This window comes from Mastigoproctus giganteus, chromosome 2, assembly GCF_048544385.1.
Source record: "Mastigoproctus giganteus isolate SK-2022 chromosome 2, ASM4854438v1, whole genome shotgun sequence".
Lineage (NCBI taxonomy): Eukaryota > Metazoa > Arthropoda > Arachnida > Uropygi > Thelyphonidae > Mastigoproctus > Mastigoproctus giganteus.
This window is the reverse complement of record NC_143576.1, coordinates 83045911-83064322: the sequence shown is the minus strand read 5'-3', so window position 1 is coordinate 83064322 and position 18412 is coordinate 83045911. Positions and strand designations below refer to the sequence as shown.

At 40.9% G+C, this 18412-nt stretch overlaps 1 protein-coding gene across 2 annotated transcripts in view; it reads right to left on the bottom strand.

Moving 5' to 3' along the window:
- LOC150089374 (uncharacterized) overlaps nt 1–18412 on the bottom strand; it is a 117319-nt gene that overhangs the window by 61099 nt on the left and 37808 nt on the right. The window lies entirely within an intron of this gene.

The following is an 18412-nucleotide window of genomic DNA, read 5'->3' as shown; positions in this document are numbered from 1 at the left end:
GCGGGCCAGGGCGGTGGCCGATCAGATAAGAATCAAGGCAGACGAAGAAAATGCAGATATTCTCATTATACAGGAACCGTACACTCACACGAGGCAGGTGAGAGGTTACCCCCTGACCTACAAAATAATTCAAACAGATCAGGATACCCCCTGGGCTGCAATAGTCATTCGAAATCCAGAAATCACAGCAACTAAAATCTCAGCACTGTGTACAGCCTGGGCTGCCTGTGCCCACCTGATCAGCTCCATGGGATCCTTTTACGTGATATCCCTATACTGTAGACCAGGCGAAGAGATTACCTATGCTATCAGATACCTGGAAGATGTCCTGAGAACTCTGCCAAACGCAAAAATCATCATCGGAGCCGATGTCAATTGCCGATCACCGGTCTGGCATAGTTTGACACCAGACAGGCGGAGCACTGCAAATGGCCAACGCCTGGAAGACTTCCTGGCAAACTCGACTATGACAGTCATTAACCAACCGAACAATCCTACCACCTTCTCAAACACCCTATGGGAGGCCACTATTGATATCACTATGGCCTCAAGGAACATTGTCGGCAACATTTCCAACTGGAAGGTCAACGAGGCGTGGACTACTTCGGATCACAGGGTTATTTCCTTCCAGCTAAATCGATTTCTAGCTAGATCCCCAGCCATACGAGTCATGTTAAATAGATATGCAATTGAAAAGGCGAACTGGGACGTCTTCAGGACAACCCTAACTAATGAGACCCAACCCCACCTACTTCCCGACAACGCAGATGCCCTCCAAAGACAAGTCACTGATCTGATCACAACGGCCAGCAACTTGGCAATCAAAAGGAAAAACCCTGTCCCAGGCGCAAAGCCCTGGTGGAGCCCAGAGCTGCATAGATTGCGCCGAGAAGTAATTATAAGAAGAAAGACTTTCCAGCGTGCCCGGAGGACCTGGCCGGCACGTGAAGTGGAGGCGCTCAGACAGAACTACAGGGAAGTGCGAAACCAGTACACGGCCCTGATCCGCAAACGAAAACAAGAATCCTGGCAACACCTGGTCACCACCACTGGCAATACCGACCCCTGGGGAGTGGTGTACAAGATCACCACAAACAAACTACCCAGGGGAGAGGTCACCACTTCAACCAAGTCATTACAAGGTACGGAAGCAACCACCTGGCAGCAATCCATAACAAACATTTTGGACGCCATCCTACAACCAGCAACAAATCCAATCACTCAGGAACAAAAATCCCTCTGTGCAGAGAATGAGACTTACCACACTGAAGAGCAGGAATCTCCCTTTGACTTAGGAGAACTACAAACTGCTGCGGTCCTGATCAAAGATAGGAAATGTCCAGGATCGGACCTGCTGGAGCCTGAGATTATAAAGAAAACAGTGGAGTGTGTCCCCGAATTAATACTTCATCTATTCAATACCTGTCTACGTGATGGTCACTACCCAACAGATTGGAAGTCGGCCAACGTAAAACTGATCCTGAAGAACCCGACGAAACCACCTGAACTCCCAAACTCCTACCGTCCCATCGCTCTCCTGTCGGTACTTAGTAAACTCTATGAAAGGCTACTCTACTACAGACTTCTCAAACACTACAACAATGCAAACATGGCTTCTCACAGACAATTTGGATTCAAAACGGGGCACTCCACTGTAGATGCACTCCACAATCTCCTTGAAGCAGTAGGAATTACCCAAAAGAAATACTTTCTGGTCATCGCTGTCGACTTTGCTGGGGCGTTCGACTCACTTTGGTGGCCGAGCGTCCTAGGCAGACTGCGTCAATCAAAGCTTCCAGTAAACCTATATAACTCCATCAAAAGCTACCTTTCCAACAGATCAATCACTGTCAATGCTCCATATATGAAAATCACCAGACAGGTCTACAGAAGATGCCCACAGGGCTCGGTTTTGGGACCGTTCTTGTGGAATCTTGTGCTTGATGAATTCCTTGGCATGGACCTGGGAGAGGTCACCTCTCAAGCCTATGCAGATGATCTTATTATCACCGTTACCGGCGATTCTAGGGCCCGACTGGAGATTTTGGCGAATAATGCACTACAGAAGCTACAGGACTGGGCTAAACACCATAACCTCACCATCTCTGCCGCCAAAACAGATTCTATTCTTCTCAAAGGAAGTCTCAATGAAGCCAGACCGCCACAGATAAAAATCGACAACAGGACCATAAAATTCTCCACTCATCTCAAGTATCTAGGAGTTATACTTGACAGCAAACTGAATTTCCAGCCACATCTTAAATACCTAAGAAGAAAGATACGTAATTACACCGCCCTTGTCGCCAGGGTCTCCAGACGGGACTGGGGACTCAATAGGCACACTCTGTCCTTATTCTATAAAGTGATATTTACCCCGATTATAACGTACGCAGCAGGCATCTGGTACCCGAAAGCAATCACTGCTAGTGGTAGAAGAATCCTCGACTCTCTGCAAAGGAACATCCTGCTTGCTACTACCCGTGCCTGCTGCACTGTCAGTACCCATGCTCTGCAAATCCTGGCAGGCGCCATGCCACTGGACCTGGAGGTGGTCCGCTGTGGACTACTCTTCCACCTCTCCAAAACAAATTCCAAGACCATCCTCGAATTCACAACAGACCCCGCAAACGACAGAACAGCAGAAAAGAAGCGTCTCCTCACGCATCTGCAGCAGGCGTGGCAAGCGAGATGGACTACTTCCAACAAAGGCGAAATCACTAGAAAGTTCTTCCCTTACATTAACAGGGTGTTCCCCAGGCTTCCCCCCTGGTTTTCACCTGGTCTTTATGCTACATACCTGTTAACTGGCCATGGATCATTAAAAGGCAAACTGACGGCCCTGGGAATCATCGATGATCCCACTTGCACCTGTGGTGGGACTGAGAGTTGGTCGCACCTTATGTATGACTGCCCCCTGTATGAGGATCTTCGCTGCACCTTCATCACTACCTTGACCTACATACCCAAAGACCAAGAAACACACCTGCTTGATAGTAGGGAGGAATATACAGCTTTTTCGCGTTTCGCACAAGAGCTCTTCAGCCGAAGGAAATCCTTTTCTACAGTTCCTGTACCTGCGCCATAGCAGTCCCAAGGAAGACAACAGGCGGTTTGAGACCATGATGGACTTTCATCCAGACTAGACAGTCATGAACTTGACCGCCACACCATCAAACGGACAACTATCTGATGATTGAAGTTTGAAAGCTACCATTGGATTGAATTAAACCCCTGGATTGGACACCACCCGATGTCGATGACAGAGGCGCCAAATGGCGATCCTATCTGTGCTCAATTGTACAGTCACTTTCGACCCCATTCCTTCCCCTTTCTTCGCCTTCACCTGATTGACTGAGTGTACATTGACTGGTTGGGGACGCCTTCGCCTATATCCCCTTACTCTTACTTTCATTCCCCCTCTTCTGTACACCCTGTACTACCTCACTCTATCTAATCGCTGTTTTTTTTTTTTTTTTTTTAATTAATTAATTATTTATTATTATTTTTTCTTTTAATTAATTTTTTTTTTTTTATTTATTTATTTATTTATTTATTTTTTTTCTTTTTTTTTTATTTATTTATTTATTTTTTTATTTTTTTTTATTTTATTTTATTTATTTTTTTTATTATTTTTTTTTTTTATTTATTTATTTATTTTTATTTTATTTTTATTTTTTATTTTTTTTTTTTTTAACTTGGTCTCCGCTCAGGAAGCTGAGGCGACCCTGACGGAGACTAGCCAGAGAACTATGGGCAGCCTGGCTACCTCCTAGTGGTGTGTGCGGGCAACGTGGGGTTCCATCAGGGGCCCTGCGGCCAAATGCCAGGACATACAACAGAACCCAACACAAAACCACACATTCAACACACAACACTTTTTCTGGCATTTACAGTGTTCTGTATTTCTTCACAGTGTACATATGGCGCAGATGTGGGAAACCACAGGTGGCGCCCGACCCTAACACTATGCACACTATGCACACTATATCCAAAGATGGCTTTCGGAATGTGGTCTGCATGCCTATCGGCCCAAGAAGAAGCCTTTGTCGACCCAACAAATGAGGAAGAAGCGACTTGCTTGGGCTAAAACGCATGTTTAATGGACAAAAGAGCAATCGGACTGTCATCTTTTCTGACGAATCGACCTGCATGGCTCGGATGGGAAGCGATATGTGAGAAGACGAAAATCGAAGGCCTACCATCCTTGAGGTTGCCACAGACATTCTCTCAGATATGCCAGACAAGCTCTACTTGCTACCTGGGAGTCTAAAACGCTGATGGAACTGATATTCGGGTGACATTCAAGTCAAGTGGACCCAATTTCGGCGAAGTCCGGACGGTCTGTGACAGCCAAATCTTCTGCTTGCACCTTCACGATGGTGGGACTGTTAGCAATCCTGGGTTATAACCTGCATGCACAAGCACACTGTGGTGACCACCCAGGTGTGAACCAAAGTAAGCAGGGGCCGAGGTGTGGCGCCCACACCACATGGTGGAATTCCGCCCCTCTGTGGTACTAGGTGGTAGATGACTCTCATCAACCGTTGCAATACCACCACTTTGTTTATTGGAGGCTTGAAGTGGTGGAACCCATGTTTATTCGCCAGAGCTAAGTTCTGGTCAACCCTTCCCCATCTCTTCCATCATGCAGTATGACTGATGACTTTTGAGGTTACGATGAACACCATGGCGAGATCCAATCTTCCTTACATTTCGAGGGTACAGCTCTAAAATGGTGTTTGCAGGTCGGCCGCTAGTTAGTACACCGGACCGAACTTATTGGTAACTCTTTAGGAGGCTTCCGGATCAGCTAGTGTATAATCTTGCTACCTCTACTCTGCCAGATAGTGACCAGAGGAAGTCCGAGTAGTGTATATGTGGGGGGCATTGTCGAGGCCACGTTATGTCAAGGATCTGGGTATATTCTTACCATGTGTACGCCATATCCAAATATTTCATTACTTCATACAGCATGTCACCCCCCCACACGTTTTCTTACTATTGAATACACCATGAATTGTCCTGACTGCATAACACCGACTGTAAAGTTCCCCGCCGGTCAAATGGTCTAGAGATGCATAACAAGCAAAGGGGTGGGGCGAATTAAGTTCATTAACGGAATGGAACGGTGAATGCAGAAACCTACACTGCTATCTTTTTTTTTTTTTTTTTTTTTTTATGAAGACCCCAAACACGAAACGTATCAAAACCTATAGTACTTAGTACCGTGCATGGGTTGAAGGAGAAGTATGGTCCCCCATACTTCTCCTTCAACCCATGCACGGTATGCAGGGGGATGCCGGAAACTTTGCTCTAGAGACTAAACATGTGTTTCACCACTTCAAGCCTCCAATAAGCAAAGCGGTGGTATTTCACCGGTTGATGAAAGTCATCTACCACATCTTGGAGGAGTGTCTGAAACCCGTTATTAGGGATCACCACACAGACGTCCAAAACTGCATTTTTCAACAGGATTCAGCACCTTGCCATACAGCAAAATTGGTAAGTTTTATGGTATTTCGATCTAATGGTGAATTTGTCTTCTTGTTTCACAAGGGTTAAAACATACTTACACCAATGTTTCCCCTCATTTTTCTCCATTAAGGTGCAGTCATACCTCAGAAATGCTGGCATTACAGTGTTGGACTAGCCCGGCAACAGTGCAGATTTGAACCCTATTGAAAATTGTTTGTACATAATGTCGTCTGAAACTGCTCAGAAGAAGCCAACAAGTAAGATTCAGCTGCAGGAGAACATTGTAAGGGTGCGGTACCACGAAACTGGGCAACCGTATATCTAGAATTTGATTAACTCTATGCCAGATCGTTGCAAGGCTGTAATTGCAGCTCGAGGAGGAACTGAAATATTGAGGACTTATTTTGCTGATTTACAGTACATAATACTATTACGTTAACTTGTAATTTCCGTTTGTACACGTAAATGCAATAAAATGTATGTTTGGTTCATGATCGCCATTTGCATGATTTCTCATATTTCCATTAATTACACATTTTACCCTTTGGGAAGATATTTATGGCAGTTAGGTATATCAGGTGGAGTCTTTTTATTGGATTTCATTCATAGAGATATATATATCCCATCTAACAAATGCATTTCGAACATTTCTGAAACACAGTGCAGCGCAAAACACATTATTTGAAAAATTCACAAGTGATGCAGTTTTTTTTCCGCCACTGTAGTTCCCTCACTCGAAGCCTTCTGTATAGTTCGTCAACTGTCATTCCTGTGAATGCTGAGAGAGAGAGAGAGAGAGAGAGAGAGAGAGAGAGAGAGAGAGAGAGAGAGCGAGCGAGCGAGCTTCCCTTGCTGTCTTCTCCCTATAACCTTTCGATGTTAGAGTTAGAGATAAACTTTAAAGTAACAAGACCCTTAGAGGTAGCAGACCATCTCTCCTTCAAAAGTTGCATCAAAAGTTTCCAACAGCTTGTTTTCTCCGCTTTGGGATCCGAAGTGACATTGATGGTAATACTCAGGAAGGTCACAGGGACAGACAGCCGTTAAGGACCTGCAAAGCAGGAGTATACGCAGTCTGACAGGTCCTGCACATCGCCAAAAGCATTTACTATTATTATTATTAGCCTTATGGTGCAAGGAAGCCTGAGGCTTATGCTGCACCAGGAAAAAAAAAAATGCTGAATTACCCTGAGAGAGAGAGAGAGAGAGAGAGAGTAGAAGGAAATCGCCAAGAAAGAGAAGAATGATGATACCCAGCTCAGGATCCTGGGTGTGCCAAGCCCATACTCACCAGATATGAGCCCAGGGGTTAGATTTGATGTTGAATGCCGTGAAGTTTAGTCCGGACTGAAACCTTCTTAACGTGTCACAACCAGGCGGCCGCACCCTAGGAACAAATTGGTAGAAACACAACTTTATAATACAACTGTAGGGGGAGAAAGTTAAGACCCCAAGACTGTTTGGAGAGACGCAGAAGTGAGAAAGTAAGTTTTTTTGATTTTCTCTGAAAGATGTTCCAAGTGTTTAGTAAATGTAAGCTTACTATCAATGATCAGACCAAGAAATTTTAGAGGAGAAACCATGGACAATGATTTGTTTTGAAGTTTTACAACAGGTGGCCGTGAAATGTTAAGCGAACCCTTAACCAACATCATCTTAGTTTTTGTGGAGGATATGGATAATTTATTCATAGTGGATCGTTGCGAGAGAGAGAGAGAGAGAGAGAGAGAGAGAGAGAGAGAGAGAGAGAGAGAGAGAGAGATCTGACATGACTAAATTGGCAGTAATTTCAGGAGAGGCACGGGAATTGCCCTGGATCAGCAGAGTAAGATCATCCGGGTAAGCCAATTTGGAAGTAGAAGGAAAAGAGTTTTAAGAAGCCATTCGTCAAGAACGATGTTCCAGATGAGTGGTCCAAGAACAGAGCCCTGAGGGCAGCCCCCTAGTGAGAGAGGGTGAGACGGAGTTAGACCCAGAAATAATAGAAACCGTACGATTTTCAAAATAAGTTCTTAGAAGATTATAAGGCGAAAGGACAATCAGCAACACATAAGCGCGCAAGCGGACTATATCCCCATAACAGATCAAAGGCCGCAGAGAAATCAACAAAAATAGCAAAAACGTACTTAGAGTTTGCAGAATGAACTCGAGAAAGGAATTCAACAACTGATTCTTCAGTACCTTGTCCAGGTAGAATATTAGTGAAAAGAGAAGTGGCCCTTTTTGCAATCAATATTTCAAGTGTTTTTGTCAAATGAAATAACAGAGCAATTGGACGAAAAAACTTGGCACTCGGGATGTGGGAAGGTTTAGGAATTAATTTAAGAAGAGCTGTCTTCCAGATAACAGGAAAAGTACTTTATTCAGATATTTGTTGAATAGAGTCGGAAGAACCATTGGACGGAGCTTTTGGAATTGCTTAATAAAGATACCCCTATGAAGGTCGAGGCCTGGGCAACCAGAGTTATTACTTTTTAGGACAGCAGTGTTCACCTCCAGCTGCGTAAATTACTTGAGGTTCGGAAGCAGTAGTGTAGGAGTGGTTGAGAAGTCTTATTTGTTGATGAATAGTCAAGTCATCCTCTGGGCGATTAGAAGGAAACGGAGCGTTCAAGATAGTGTTAATGGTAGGAGTTTCCGTGCCATTTGCAGGTAAGGAACAATAAAACAGCAGGCGATAAGCAGGTGTTAAGGCGATGAACAAGGCCCCATTGTTCTCGATTGCTATTGGAAGTAATCAAGTTCTGCAAGATTTGATTTTACAGGTAGTGATAACCTTGACGTATTATCTTTTGAGAACCTGATATTCTCTTTTAAGCCTTTCGACGTCAGGAGGTGGCTAGCTCCTACGATGTCATTGGTAAGTACACCTAGCACGATGTACTTACTGACGAAGTAAAGTAAGTTACAGGTTTAAGTCCAAGGAGTGTGGACTTTCCTCCCTCGCACAATATGGCAGCAGAAAAACTCTGCAGGGTCTCCATATTATTTGGAAGCGATGCTGCAGCCCGCAGACAAGGAATTGGCCAAAATGGATCATTTTTTTGTGAGTGCGGAGTGGGGGGGGGGAGTTTCCACACTCTACTGTGCACCTTCCGTTCTCTGGAATGGTAGACCAGCATTCATTTCCAAAAAAATATTTTCATCACGCTGATAGCACTATAGATGTACCACGTTGAGTGCAGCGCATATAGCCGATTGGTCTTCAGTGAGCTCTTTCGGCACCCATTGCCTTCAGCCTAAGGATTACTCCTTAGTTGCTACCGTAAACGGTTGCGTATATGAAATTTTCAGATTAGCTTCAGTGGCGTCGATTGTCCCTCGCCTGTGCTTTTGAATGGCAGCATTCACAGCAGGAATGTTGTTCAGAGTTGCTAATACATGTATTGGCGGTCGATGGAACCTTCCCACATCGTTGACATCCCCCCGTCTATTTTTGAACTGCTCGCGCTACCAGTTTATTGCTCAGCGTGAAAAATATTTCTCCCCGTATACAGGGGCCCTCTGCTGATAAATGCCACTGGGTGTGACATTCTGGGACCACAAAAATTCCACAACAATTTGTTGTTCCTCAGGAGAGGTGCCATGCTTGGAACAGCCCGTGCAGTGTTACCACTTATCCGAAAAAAAGAGGATACAAAAGACATTGACAGCTTATCTTCCATTTGCGTATTTTGAAATGTTAATAATCACAAAATATGTCAAATAAAAATGTTGGCAAAAACCTTTTCGCCTTCGTGTATATTAAGTTATACGTAATGTACATATTTAGATATAGAAATTTACACGATGTATACGAGATTTTCATTCAGCATTCAGTAGCCTGATTTGAGAGCCACGTGATGTTAAAAGTAAGACTGACATCCTTAGACTTTTTTTTTTCCGTCTTTTGTTCCAAAACATGATTGTACAGTTAGAAATTTCATGAGAAATAACTTACGGCTGTTTTCCAGAGATTCATCGCATTTTCTTGGTAGGTTGGCTCCGTTAAGCGGCATATGTTTTAGACACTTTTGCTGGTTTCGTTTAACTTCAGCCCTCCCGGGTTTTTATAAGAAGGCTAATTATTCCCATGACTACGCAATTATCTGCTTTCATCCTAAATTAATATCATCTGTCGAGTATTTTCCAAATATTATTTCCTGAAAGTGGACCTGCTTTGTGCAAAAACTTCATTTGTTACTTTTGGACAGTACTTTACTGATGAGCGAGAGAAAGCCACAGCCGCAGGCGACGAACAGCTCTACACTGCACTCACTTTATAACTTTTACAAATTGTGAATTTTGAGATCGAAATCCATTTTTTATCTTGAATTTAAAGTATTTTTATGATATAGATAACCAAAGTAAATATCTCTCGCTAATAAAGAATTGACATTCTTTCAAAAAAAAATACTAATTTTCCTATAAAATATATGCCTAAGTTTACCAAAGTTTAACATAAAAGAAAAAATTGCTGTTGTGCTTTTCTTCTTGGTGGCGCCGATTAACTTCGGCTCTTAGCAGTTGTGAGCTCATCTTCTCTCTCTCTCTCACACTCACACACACACACACACACACACAGGTTTTCATAATTTTATCGTATTGTATATATATATACAGTATCAGCAGTCTCTCGAATCTTTCACTTTAAAAGAACAAAATGAAATTGGACTATCAGTTAATGCGAAGAAAGTTAAGACGAAGACGCGAACTTCTTGATTTGCTGGTATTTTGCAATGCAAAATGAGACAGACTTATAGAAATTGTTTATTCATTTCTTGGGTACTTTTTTTTAGTTCTTTCATGAGTGAATTTTGTAGAACTAACTGCCGATTGCTATTGTTGAGCATGCCTGTTCCTGTAAACACAGAATGATCTTTTTCTTCCCTGGAGTATTTTATCGAAATAAAATGTCAACAGAAGCTTTTAATTTCTCAAGTATCTAAAAAGTGCTCTTGAAATTGGAAAGTCTTAAAAGATAAAGTAATATTGAAGCGTTGGCTTGGTTTTCAATCCGTTCTAGAGTCTATCTCTGTGCTGTTGTTTTCCAAATTTCGACACGCGGAGTGCGCTCTAGATCAAAGGAAGTTATCAATATTATTGATTTTCTTTCTGTTTGGCGAAAAAAAGTTCCAGCAAAGGCACGAGCATTTCATGCTTGAAATGACGTCATTATTAAGGATCTTTCCTCTGTGTCGGGGGTACAGGAAGGTCGAGGGCCTCCCAAATTTCAGTTTTTTAACTACAGTGTTTTTCATTTAAAGATTTTGAAACTGGAGTAAGGGAGGTGAGGTTGTAGGACAAATTTGGAAGTGAAGTGACTGTAAAAAAAAAAAAAAAAGTTAAGAACCCCTATTCGGTGTGACTGAATGTTAAGTTTATTTTCATGGCGTCGGTCTAATAGTCAAATTTTCTAGGATATTTGTAAGCATTTAATATTGTCTCTACTGACTTTTTCCGAGCCACGATTATCTTTCTACTCATTATTCTAATATAGGACGGCGATATGTACTTGTCTGAAGATGATGTCTGTTAGTGATGTAAAAGTTTAAAAACGTTCTACGCAATTCCGATGATGCTCCTTAGCTAGCCAATTACATCGGTTTATCATATTTGAACGTACTGTAGAAGCAAAATTTCCTATTCTCCAGGCAGTAGCGACCTGTCAATTGAGTCACAGGCCACCCCAGCAAAATCCACTGTTCAACAGGATCGATGCACAATTGAAATACTGTACGGTGTAACTATCCATTGTCTTTTTTTTTTTTTTTTTTTTGTGCACTGCCGCTGTGGAACATACGCTGGTATTTTTTAATCCGAAATAAGCGATTGGAACGATGATCTTAGACGGCTAATCTCCACGGGGCAGGGACGTAAACCTGTAAGTTGAATATTCTGTTTCTTATCTGGTTTAGAGACCGATCATTCACTCAACACACACACATGGCGCCTCCATAGCCAGGTGGGAAGGAGCAGCAGTGCGTAGCACACGCTTCTTGATTAAACCGGGGTTCGAGCCCGTCACCACCAAATACGGAGGATGCGGAAAGGTCAGGGAATGACCACCGCATGACCCGGAGCAATATGGCCTTAGTTGCTAATGCTCCTTAAAAAAAAAAACAAAACCAAACCAAACACACACACACACACACACACACACACACAACGAAAACACTACCCAGCTTGGCTTTGCTGAATAAAGTATCGTCTCATACACATGGTGGGGTTTCCATAATCTGGTTCGGGACCGCTTCACACAAGAAATAAAACATATTCAACAAATCAAAATTCACCTGGAGATTGCAGGGTGCATTATATCACTACTCCCATCCCATCACACTATTGAGACAACAAATATTGATTGTTTATGTTCATACTTGACTAAATTCTTTACTGATTGTTCAACACGGAAGACGAGTGGAAGACGACAAGAGAATGCTGCTCTAAAAGGAAGAGATGTGACAGAAAGTGTGTGCTACAAGACCTCAGGAATTTAAAGCGAATTGTGCATCAGAATAGAAGGTCAATGTGTGCAGAAGTTGACTGAAAATTTCAATGTAGGCAAATAAAGACCCATTTTTAACTGAACTATGCAGCAGGGTTGAGTAATCTGAGATATGATAGTCTTGTGCCTATAAAAGCTACTTATTTCGTAAGGAGTCGAAAGATTCGACTGGAGCGGTGCCACCAACACCAATACTAGACTTAAAGTAGAAAAAAGAGCATGTCTGACTAATCCCCTTGATTTACACGTTTTTGAACACCAATGGCAGGTGAAAGTGTATCATGAAGCCATGTGCATCAGGACTGTCTCATGTTCACCACTCAAGCGACCAGTGGTGGTATAATGGTATGGTGTATGTTCTGTTGGTATGAACGGGTTCGCTCATACCGTTAGAAGGTCGTGTTATCTCCAGTAAATATCTATCCATCATATTGGACCAACTTCACCCTGCAATTCTTCATTTTTACCCGGACTGTGATGGATTATTTTAAGACGACAGCGCAACTATTCAGCTTGTAAAAATTGTATCTGAGTGATTCGAGGAACATTCCTAAAATTTCTAAGAACTGCCTTGGCCTTCTAATTCTCCAGATCCGAATCCAGTTGAGAATGAAATACATCTGTAAAATGTTGGAAAGGGCAGGTCAGCTCCTTGGTTCTCTACTGACCACAGTATAGTAGCTGTGGTCAGTAGCAGCTTGATGCCCACTACTATCTAAAAGTTTTCAAAGCCGAATGTACGTTTATTCAAATGAGATGATTGTCTTCGGCCACTAATTTGGCAGAGATATATATAAATTCAATACGTATATAGTTAGCAAGCAGTTCATGAAAACTTCGGCATGAGTTCAGGGTCGCATAAACATATCTTAAACACATTTTAAACAGAATAATTACCGTATACCAAGTAATTCATATACAGTAATTATGCTCTTTAAAATGGATTGCAGTAATCATAAATTAATAATTTTACAAAACTGTAAACAATAACAAACAATAACCTGACTTAGGCGGTAGAGTGAAGGATTCGTTATCATATTACGATTGTCACAGAATATGTTCTGCGTTATAGTGTAAGTAAAAAAAGAAGAAGATAAACTGCAGCCATTATCAATTCATTGCAGGATGGGAGCCTCCTCAACGATTCACGTTGAGGGAAGTGGTCTATAATCTGCCACTGGGTTTGCAGATCGACTGTATTCAGCTGTCAGAGGCTTGAACCTCGGTTTACTCAAAGAGCATGTGCTACTGTGCTCCCGCTCCTGACCACTCGGCTACGTATTGTTAATTAACACATAACAAACTATAAACTTTGGCATAAAAATTAATGAAAAAATTCTATTATTGAAACGAAGCAATGGGGATCTTCTATAGTTGTATTGTACCATCTTCAGTATGAGCATCCTGTGCTTCTATTTTCCCTAAGTTTGTGGGCCATGGACTGTTATAATTGAAATAACCTTTAATCCCCATTTCCTAATAAATGCATATGCCCATGATATTTTCTTGTGTTTAGGCCTGAAAAGGAATATCTGTTAATTTTTCCAGTCAAGCGATGAGGTAACAAAAGCAGTATTACATCAGTGTGACGCCAAATTCCGATGTGAGGATATGCAGAAACTGCTAATGGTGGGAGAAATGCTCTAATGTTTATGGAGACATAGTATAGCAATGCACGGTGCATGTGCATTCTCGTGAATAAATTGCTTTTAAACGTCCTCGAATTACATGCAAGGCTGCAGAAGGACATAAAAGAATCGAATATATGTTTAATTTTATATCAGTGTACTCAGGAACACTTAAAGAAGAAAACTTTTCCTTTTTTTACACAAATTCATTGCGAAAAGTTTTGAAATGAATATATGTATCACCACACGTAATTAAATGGAGTGGTTATAAACGAGCCTCGAAATATTTGTTCAAAATCTAGGTGCCACTCGCGAAATTTTACTCGTCAGGTGGGATGAGGTGGGAACAGCACACTAAAAAAAAAGTCTTTTGGAACAACCATTACACAAGAAACGTTTCCAGAGCTACGTGATGGAGGGAGCAAATATAGTTTACCTTGCATTTTTATATAATGCCAACTCCCCAAAGCAGTTGATATCAATCAAACTCACGCTTTGTTATTGGGTGGTCCACTGAAAATTCAAGTAACTTCTCAAGTTAAGAATGCCACACTTCTAGCATCAGATGCGAACAAAAGATGAATTCCATAAGATAAACATCATAATGTTTTCACAAATGAACACTTAGAATGTTTGTTTATTTTTCCCACTGATCAGATGCAATTGGATAAATACATTAAATAGTTTTTGCATACGTATAAGAGTCCATTGTACTGTATCAAGGGTCCATTTCCGAAAGTCCTGTTAATCCTTGTCAAGAGACAGACCATAGCGATCCTAAAACAAATAACTAGCAATTCAGCATCACGGTCGCTAAATTGACTTGTAAAATACTGGTCGCTAAGCCGAATTTCGAAGTTCCAATGGCGACCAGGAGACAGGATTTGTCAAGTCTTGGTTATAAACATATACAATAGAGATGCGCTGAAGAATATGTAAAGAAACGACAATAGCCAACAACCTTAAGAAGCAACCATGACTGAACCTTACATACCTGTATATTCATATTAAAATAGCCAAATACAGCAAATAATTAATATGAACAGTCAATTAAACAATCCGTTAGAATTACTATTAGTTAGTAATAGAGTTTTAAGCCAGAAGACGGGTAACAAAATAAACAGTAATGGAGGACGGTATGAACCGTTTTGGATGGGACGGGTCCCCAGGAGGATGCGGGTACCGACAATATGAACCGATTTTGTTGGGACGGAGGCGGGCCTGATTTGGTGGGGAATAAAAAGTTTTGTTTTTCTCTCAATAGATGGCGTTAGTTGTATCTTCAGAATTTCATTTTCCGATTATTATTTTTGGTTATTTTACCTTTGGATGGTAGGCGTGAACTCTGGTCATCATGATCAGTGAGCGGACACCTTATCGTGTGACTAGTGCGGGTTAGCCCAATCCAATCTCCCCCCCGAAGGTTGGAACCTGCTGTCCACTCAAACCGACCAAAGCACTCCTGACCGGGGCCCCACCAACCATCAGAGAGCAGCCACCGGCCTTCTGCTGCGCAGAAAGCCTGCGGCTGTGGGGATGGTTGGTGGCCCCAGCCGGGCGCGCTTTGGTCGGTTTGGGTGGACAGTAGGTTCCAGCCTTCGGTCTGTGTGTTTTGGATTGGGATGTAAGGGAAAAATCAGAAATGAACACTAGCCAGTGGTCTCTGCATCGTGTCAAGAGGAGGAAGATTTGTTATCCTGAAGAGGGTTTGTGTGGGAGGAGAAAATTTTTCTATCCACCAGTTGGTATTGTTTATTTTCTGTTCCGGTAGGTGTCGCTGTTGCGTTTTGTCGATCAAAGTGTCTCATAGTTGTAGTGTGTATCGTTATTTCAGTTTCAAGTTATTGTCCATTCCCCTGCACCCTAGAGATGTTGTATAGTTGGCGGTAGAGCATGTCGTGTTAGGGTCGATTTGGGCCACACGAGTACACCGTCTGTTAAGGTTTTTTACCCTCATAATGTCTTAAGTTTTTCACCCCAAACAACAAAGCACTAACTTTAAGTGCAGTCTGTGAATCAGTCGACGACTGATATCTTTGCATTAGTCTCAAACGAGAGCCCACATTCCAAGGAGTCGTTATAACCCACTCCAATAACCGATTATCTAGGATAATTATTTCTGAAATGATCCTTTTCAATCGTTGGTTTAGTGTCTACAATATTAACTTTTATATCTATATATATATATTTTGAAATTGTACGTTCATCTTTAAAGGGAAAGCGTGTTTCTAAGAGTAATTTACATTAACTTCACACAACTTCAATGGTCGCATAAAGTCCGTTGTCTTAGTTATCTTTCAGTAAAAATACATAGGTCATAAAACAAGAAAATAATACGGAGTGTATAAGAAGTCAACCTTTGATATTCCCACCTCCTTCCCGACTATAGAGATTAAGAGTCCAAGACACCTCCTCTAACCTGTGAATGTGCAATTCTAACTTTTATTCTTGTGATTAGAACCAAAATGTCTAAGTTAATACTGGTAATTTCCACTTTAACATCACATCTTTACCATCTCCCGCACTAGTCACAAGGTAAGATGCCTGATCATGATAACCGGAGTTCACGCCTACCATCCAAAGGTAAAAAAAAAACCAAAAATAATAATCTGAAAATTAAATTCTGAAATTACAACTAACGCTATCTATTGAGAGAAAAACAAAACTTTTTATTTCCCGGCAAATCGTGGCCCGATTTCGTCCCAGCAAAATCGGTTCATATTGTCGGGACCCGCTGGGCATCCTCCTGGGGACCCGACCCAAAGAAATCGGTTCATACCGTCCTCCATTACTACTACAGTTAGAAACAGAATGATAATGTTCCCAATACGTTAACAAATAATACACGCAGCTGAAAGTTATGAACCGATTATCAACAGTTACTAATTATATGAACTGGCCATAACAAATAATTACGCGATTTTTTTAAGATGACGCCTTGTTTATTACGTAACTGAAGAATTAATGAATTAAATTTGTGACACATTGGATATATCATGATATATCCAATATTAAAAAAGTATAAGCTCATGATGAAATCAGGATGAAATGATAACATGCTGCTCGTATATCCTCATAATTCTGGGTAAAAATGAATAAATTTTCAGGAACATTATAAAAAAACAACAAAAGTACTTAGCAGGGGGAAAGACAGCCGACAACAACTATTGCCCAAAGTGCTCCACAAAATTAAAAAAAAAAAAAAAAAATCAAAGAACAGCAAACCCGTTACTTCCCTATAATGAAAAGATGAATTAAAACAGTCGGATAATATTGCAATGCAGAAATATTTTAGAACACGTGTCTCGAAAATCTGTTTATTTAAAGTTTATAATAAGGAATGTTTTTTCTTCAAAGTGGTGCTTGAAGAGTTTTGTAAAGTCGTGGTACCTGCGCGTGCCGGTGAACCTTACAATGAAGATCCTATGAGAACAAACTGATTCCAGTAAGAGACAATGAAAAATCTATTAATAATGGCTGCTTTTAAAGAAAAATTTAGGATAATTTGAAACTGTTACTTTTCCACCAATTGAAGTGAAATGAAATGAAGTTTTCAGGCTTTTCAGTCAGTGTGCTTAGGCACGAAACAGGAGTGCTTTTTATTAATATAAAATGATACCGATTTCTTTAAACAAAATTTCTCCTCTCTCGACACCAATCGAAATTATTTCGGGTTAAAAATAAATAATTGTAACGCCACTTGTCTAGAAAGAAAATAATCCGCCACTTTTCGCTTGCATTCGTTGTACTTTTGGGTGAATAGAAGGTGGAACCGTGAAGTGCACTCTAAGGTTGACTTGTTGATCATGCTCAGCACAAAGAACATAGTGGCACGTTATCGATTGTGTCGATGTGCCAGGCGGCGGGGTTACGCTGCAGTGGTTTGTCCAGGTGAGACAATATTCTTCTATTAACGGTGAAAATTGCTGTCAACGGAAGACCGATGTGATAGCTTCATGCAATAGAAAATCGCTCGCATGATAATCATTCTTGTTCTCTTGAGCACAGCTTTCATTATTAGTTAGAGCGCCTTTATTATTTTTAGCAAGCCAAGTTTCCTGTCAATGTTTGTCTCATACGTTTATCTCATAAGAACGGCCAAGTGAGCAGAAACTGGAATCTTATGCTCTGGAGAAAACATAAGGAAAATAAATAATTTTAACAGTGAATATTGATATTATTAAAAGTCCGGAAACTCCCCAACCTTATTATAACAGTTACTCTGAAAAGTTCCACGATAGAACTCATTGTTAACAATATCTTTGTAAGTGTACTCTGGATGTGTTGTTTGATCGAAGATTTTTCTGATCGATTGATCAAGTCTTAAGAGAGAGGAAGTGCATTGATTACAACAGGAAGAGCAGGTGATTGCATCGTGCCCTATGTTGAAATAGAAATAGAATCAGTCTTATGAAGCAAGCACTGAAAGAGAAGTAAAGAATCATGCAGGTCGGTAAAGATAGAATATACGATAGTTCGGAAAAACTAGAGTGCCCACAATTAGATTTCTTTTTATTTTCTCAGCTTTTGTACAAGTTCACGAAAAAGGAAAATTGTTAAACTATTGATATTGATAATAAATAAACACGAAAAAATTCTGTCTGAACGTTAGATGTAATGTTTATAATTCGAATAAGAATCTTTTATTTCTAATAGTTGAAGTACACAGCGTATTCCAGGGAAAATCAACATTCAGAATAATACAAAAAATGTACCTTGGTAGCGTATAAACATATCGCATGAAAATCACTTGGATGAATGTTTTCAATAATTTCTATTATATTTTGAAGTTAAAAACATCTTGGTAAAATATTTTTATCTT